A 6,000-nucleotide genomic window follows, 5' to 3' on the forward strand; every position below is an offset into this window, starting at 1 on the left:
CCCAGCCCTGGCCGGCTGCCATCTGCACTCCTGTGTCCAAAACCCCCTACTCGAGTCTCATATCCCACATTGTTACAACCTTTTGGTTGCAAGTGACAGAAACTGCAACCGAAACCAGCTTTTTTCTGTACATGGGAATTTTTTGTTCACGGTACGGAAAGGTCCAGGGATAGACCTAGCACTGGGCTCTCCCCGCCGGCCCCGCTGACATTTGGGGCCAGGTGGTTCCTTGTGTTGAGCAGCCCTCCGGGTCCCCGCCCACCGGACACCAGGAGACCCCTGGCGTGACGGCCACAGATGAGACCAGCTGATCCAGCAGGCACGGCCAGATCCAGCACCTTCTGGGAGTGCCTCAAAGACTGACGCAAGCCGGCACCCTAGGCTCCTTCCCACGCCTCTGGAGAGCAGCTCAAGGCTTGAACGTGAGGGAGAATATAGCACCTCGAGAGGCACAGTCCAGCCCGTCGCCTTCTTGGTGCAGACCGCGTGGCACTGAAACCTTTATGTTTTGTCTCCCTTCTCTTTTAATGTTTATTTCTTTCTTTAATGTTATTTACGTATGTATGTATGTATGTATTTTTAGTTTTGAGAGACAGAGGGGGGGCGCGGGAGGGCCAGAGAGCGAGAGGCAGACAGAGAGAGGGAGACACAGAATCGGAAGCCGGCTCCAGGCTCCGAGCCGTCAGCACAGAGCCCGACGCGGGGCTGGAACTCACGCGAGATCACGCGAGATCTCGCGAGATCGTGACCTGGCCGAAGTCGGACGCTCAACCGACTGCGCCACCCAGGCACCCCTCCTTTCTGTGTTTTAAAGTGAGCTCCACGCCCAAAGCGGAGCTTGAACTCACGACCCTGAGATCTAGGGTCACGTGCTCTACCCACTGAGCCAGCCGGGCGCCCCGAGATGTTTGCGTTTATGTGGCTGAAAACATTTCAGGAGAAGGGTTGTTTTGCGACACGCGAAGCGATACGACATCGGTGTCAATAAAGTTTTCTTGGCACAGACACGCGCGGGCATTTGCGTATTGCCTGAGGCTGTTTTCCTGTCCCCGCAGCAGGGCGGAGCGGTTGTGACAGAGACTGTTGGGCCCGTACAGCTGAACACACTTGACCTCTGGTCCCTCACAGGACAGGTCAGCTGACCCCTGCTCTTATGTCCCTGGACAATGACACAGGGACCTCTCCGAGCCCAGGAGTCTCCCTTGTTGACCGGAGGATGGTGAGAGGGAGGAAGGACCTCAGCCTGGAGGCCAGCCAGCAGTGAACTTTGAGTGTCAGCGTGTGTGTCAACCATGATCATTTCGGTCACCCCTCGGGTAGCCTGGAGGGGGTGCTTCGTCGGCTTCCGGAGGCAGGTGGGAGAAGGCAGGACCGGTCTTCAGCGGGCTGCGGTGGCCGTGTCCCGCACCTTGAATTCGTGGGGTGACGTGTGTGCCCGGGTGGGGGTGCTTAGCCGGGAGCCTCAGGGGAGGAGCTCTTGAGGGGGTGACAGTTCAGCTGCAGCCGGGACCCTCTCTCTCTCAGAAAATGAGCCTTTAGAAAAATTTTTTTAAGTTCCTTAAAAAAAAAAATTACAAATAAAAAATAATGTGTCACCCGTCGGAATGGTCCAACGGAACCCCCGAAACGGACAAAACCAAGTGCCGGCGAGGACGCAGGACGCCCAGAACTCTCGAACGTTGCCAGTGGGGGTGCGGCCCTTCTGGAGGACGGTTTGCTCAGAACGGCCGTGGGATCCGGCCATCCCAGCCCTAGGCGTCACCCGAGAGAAATGGAAGTTTCTGTCCCTACGAAAACCTGCACACACGTGTTCACCGCCGCACGACTCACAGTCGCCAAAAACAGAAAACCACCCAAGTGGGCGAAAGAGACGCGGCCCGTCCATACAAGGGCGTTCCAGGAGCGCAGGGACAACATGTCTCTAAGGGTCGCAAGAACGCGAATGGATCTCAAGTGAAGTACGCCTTGCCGTGTGACCCCATTTATGTGACACCCGGAAAAGACCGAGTTACAAGGGGCAAAACTCGATCCTTTCCTGGGAGGGAAGGCAGAGGGAAGCGATGACCCCCACAAAGGCGTGTGAGGGGGGTTCGGGAGGGAAGAAAAGATTTTATTCCTCAAGTACCGTGGTGATTACATGCTTTCGTCGAGATTCATCAAACTGCCCACCTCGCCATTCTCAGGAAGCTTCTGTGTTAGTGTCCTAGGACGGCTGAGACCAATGACCGCTCACTGGGTGACCTAAGCAAGAGAAATTCATCCGCTCCCCATTCTGGAGCCAGGTGTGGGGGGCCGAGCTCCTTCCAGAGGCTCCAGGAGGCCCTTCCCCTTTCCTCCAGCATCTGGGGGCTCCAGGCAGCCGAGAATCCCTCCATCACAGCCTCCATCGATACCTGGTCCTCTCTGTCAAGTGTCCCCTGTGTGTGTCTTATAAGGACAATTGTCATTAGATCTAGGGCCCACTTAAGTAATCCAGGATGATCTCATCTCAAGATCCCTAGCTTGGTGACAACAGTGAGTGAGGTCACATTCACAGGCTCTGGGAAGTTGGATGGGGAAACCTCCTTCAGGGACCACCATTCAACCCAATAAACCCTGCCTAAGTTAAGAACACTTAAGGGGCCACCTTAGGACACTTTCTCCCAAACACTTCAGATGTACATTCTGCCTGGGAATGTTTGAAGCAGAATCCTAGACTCATAGCCTTTCAGCCATAAATGCTTCGGCGTGTATCTCTAAAGCAGATTGTCAACTGGGGACAGTTCTGCTCCAGGGGACCCCAGGCGATGTCTGGCGACACTTGCGGTCAGGACTGGGGGAATCGCTTGAGTGGGGGCTGGGGACGCTGCTCAACCCCTGCAGTGCCCAGGACCCCCAGAGAGGATGGCAGCAGCCCCCCAGTGTCCACAGAGCCGGGGGAAGGGGGACAGTCAACTGTAGGCGTGTGACGGTGGGCGTCCCTGCCCTGTCTGTGACCAGGTGTGTAACAAGGTCCAATAAGGGTGACAATGATGGTCCAGAGTGTCACCACCCTGAGGGATCATGTGTGGGCTTCCAACCCTGTGGTTTTGACACCTCATTCACACACACACACACACACACACACACACACGCGCGCGCGCGCAGCCCAGAATGCATGGCTGCAGCGCCCGCCCGCCGCCGGGGGGCGGCAGACACGCCCACACGCCCCGCCCCCCCCCCGCCCCGATCCCAGCCACCCCCTAACCTGGAACCATGGCTGGATTCCCAGTGGGGGTTCACCTCAGTTTGGAAGGACCCCTCTGGCTCCTGGGCCCTTATTCGATGGATATGGGGCTGAGCGGGGTCCATGGAGAGGAAGGGGCTAGGGTCAGGAGCCTGACATGTAGGGTTCCCGTTGAGTGGGTGGAGACCTGGGATGGAGCGCCAGCTGGTCGTGTGCCCAGGAGGACCGCGGGCTTCCTCTGTCCTCCATTTGGGGGGGGGGGTAAAGGGAGGATGTCAGAGGGTCAGCGGGGGCTGCAAGGGGGCCAACTGGGCACGTGTTTGTGTGTAGGGGGGTCATGGGGTGGGCAGGAGAAATGAGGGGTGTGAGGGAGAGATCGTGGGAGGAGAGGAAGGCCTGAGCCCCGGAGGAGCTGGTGGGCCCTGGCCTATAGCTTGGGGTCCCTGCCTGTTGTCTGGGGCCCTCTGCCATTACCCGGGGGTACCATTTATAATCTGGAGCTCTTACCTGTAAGCCAGGGCCCCTGTGCGTAAACCAAAGCCCTCCACTTATAATCTGAGGCTGCCTTTCAATAACCTGGGGTCCCCCACCTGTAACTTGGGGATCTTTATCTGTAATATGGGGCCCTCCATAACCTTGCCCCCCACCTACAACCTAGAGCCTCCACATATAGCCTGGGGTCTCCTACTATAACCTGCCTCCCCACCCCCATAACCTGGAGTCCCAGATCCGCTGTGGACCTGGACAGGTGGCTTCCTTCCGGTAAGCCTCAATCAGTTCACCTGTCATAGAACATTCCATCACCCGAAAAGCAACCGGTCCCCATCAAGAGTCACTCCCCACTCCTCCCCTCCAGCCCCCACGAGCCCCCTTCCCGTCCGTGGATGGGCCTGTTCAGGACATTTCACCCACGTGGACTCACACCCCGCGTGGCCTCTCGTGTCGGGTTCCCTCCCTGAGCGTCGTGTGTCCGGGGTCCGTCCTGGGGGCGGCGGGGGTGGGCGCCTCGCTCCTGCTCACGGCCGAGTGACGTGCGCATGCTCGGGGGACACGTTGTGTTTATATGTTCATCTGTGGATGGATATTTTGTTTTTTTACCCCAGTTTTGGCTGTCGTGAATCCTGCTGCTGTGAACACACAGCGTACAAGTTTGGACCTGTGTGTGCTAACCCAGGATAAGAGTAGCTGGGCCGCATGGAAACACTGTTTTTAACCTTTTGGCTTTTTCCAAAGTGGCTGCACCATCTGTACGAGATTTCCAGTGTCTCCACATCCTTGCCAACACTTATTGTCCATTGTTTTTAAAATTTTTTTAAATGCTGGGGCGCCTGGGTGGCTCAGTCAGTTAAGTGGCCGACTTCGGCTCAGGTCATGATCTCGCGGTCTGTGAGTTCAAGCCCCGCGTCGGGCTCTGTGCTGACAGCTCAGAGCCTGGAGCCTGTTTCAGATTCTGTGTCTCCCTCTCTCTGACCCTCCCCTGTTCATGCTCTGTCTCAAAAATAAATAAAACGTTAAAAAAATAAAAAATAAAAAATAACGTTTTAAATGTTTATTTTGAGAGAGAGAAAGAGAGTGAGAGGGGGAGGGGCAGAGAAAGGGAGACACAGAATCTGAGGCAGGCTCCAGGTTCCCAGCCGTCACCACAGGGCCCGATGACGTGGGGCTCAAACTCACCAGCTGTGAGATCATGACCTGAGCTGAAGTCAGATGCTTAACTGACTGAGCCACCCAGGCGCCCCTCATGGTGACGAGTTTTGGAAAGAAAATCAAGGTGAGACCACCACCTGAGCTGAACTCAAGTGTCGGAGGCTTAACCAACTGAGCTACCCAGGCGCCCTGCTTTTTTTTTTTTTTTTTTTAATTTTTTTTTTCAACGTTTATTTATTTTTGGGACAGAGAGAGACAGAGCATGAACGGGGGAGGGGCAGAGAGAGAGGGAGACACAGAATCGGAAACAGGCTCCAGGCTCTGAGCCATCAGCCCAGAGCCCGACGCGGGGCTCGAACTCCCGGACCACGAGATCGTGACCTGGCTGAAGTCGGACGCCTAACCGACTGCGCCACCCAGGCGCCCTGGCGCCCTGCTTTTTAATATCTTTAGGGTCTGTAGTGGTATCCCTTCTTTGATTCCTGGTATGGGTCATCTTTTATTCTTGGTGAACGTGGAGTTTTGTCGTTAAAAAAAAAAAAAATCTTTTCAAGGAACAATCTTTTGGCTTCATCTATTTTCCCTATTTGTTTTCTATTGTATTTCACTGGCTTCTGCTCTGGTATGTAGGATTCCCTTCTCAGCAGAATTTTGGGGTTTGCTGGTCCTGCCAATGTGGCGCGTGACCCCTTCCCTGCAGAGTCACATCAGTCCCCCTCCGTGGGTGCCGGAGACGGTGAAGACACTCATGGGGCATGTCCAACCACCACTCTCGGGCACACCAAGTTTGCACAGAGGCTCAGGGCGTTCACAGGTCGCCAGCCTGGAGTCCCAATCTGATGGCGCTGCTCCCCTAGGTCCCACTTTTCTGGCTGTCGTGAACCAGGAGGGTCACACCAGATGAGATGAACAGTTTGTGCAGAGCTAAGAATACAGTGCTGGGCAACGGAAGGGAGGTATTTTCAACCTCATCCGCCCACTTTGTCCACTCTGTACCCTCAGCACTCTGCTGGCACCTGGGCCGCTGCTTTCCCGCAGTGGGTCCCCTCTGGGTGCAGAGACTCTGCAAGGGTCTCCGGCCTGGAACGTTCCACTTTGGGCCACTCAGAAAGAAAACTTTTTTTTTTTTTTTAATGTTTATTTTTGGG

The 6,000-nt window shown here is 55.7% G+C and overlaps 1 long non-coding RNA gene across 1 annotated transcript in view; it reads left to right on the forward strand.

Moving 5' to 3' along the window:
* The window catches only part of LOC121021418 (uncharacterized), a 28,748-nt gene extending 23,742 nt beyond the window's left edge, over window positions 1-5,006 (forward strand). The window contains exon 3 of the long non-coding RNA XR_005786532.1: window positions 4,995-5,006. This is a non-coding gene — a long non-coding RNA (uncharacterized LOC121021418). The remainder of the gene's footprint in view (window positions 1-4,994) is intronic.
* The last annotated feature ends 994 nt before the right edge of the window (window positions 5,007-6,000 follow it).

Source organism: Herpailurus yagouaroundi, unplaced genomic scaffold, assembly GCF_014898765.1.
Source record: "Herpailurus yagouaroundi ecotype Mexico unplaced genomic scaffold, PumYag 295, whole genome shotgun sequence".
In the NCBI taxonomy this organism is placed as follows: domain Eukaryota; kingdom Metazoa; phylum Chordata; class Mammalia; order Carnivora; family Felidae; genus Herpailurus; species Herpailurus yagouaroundi.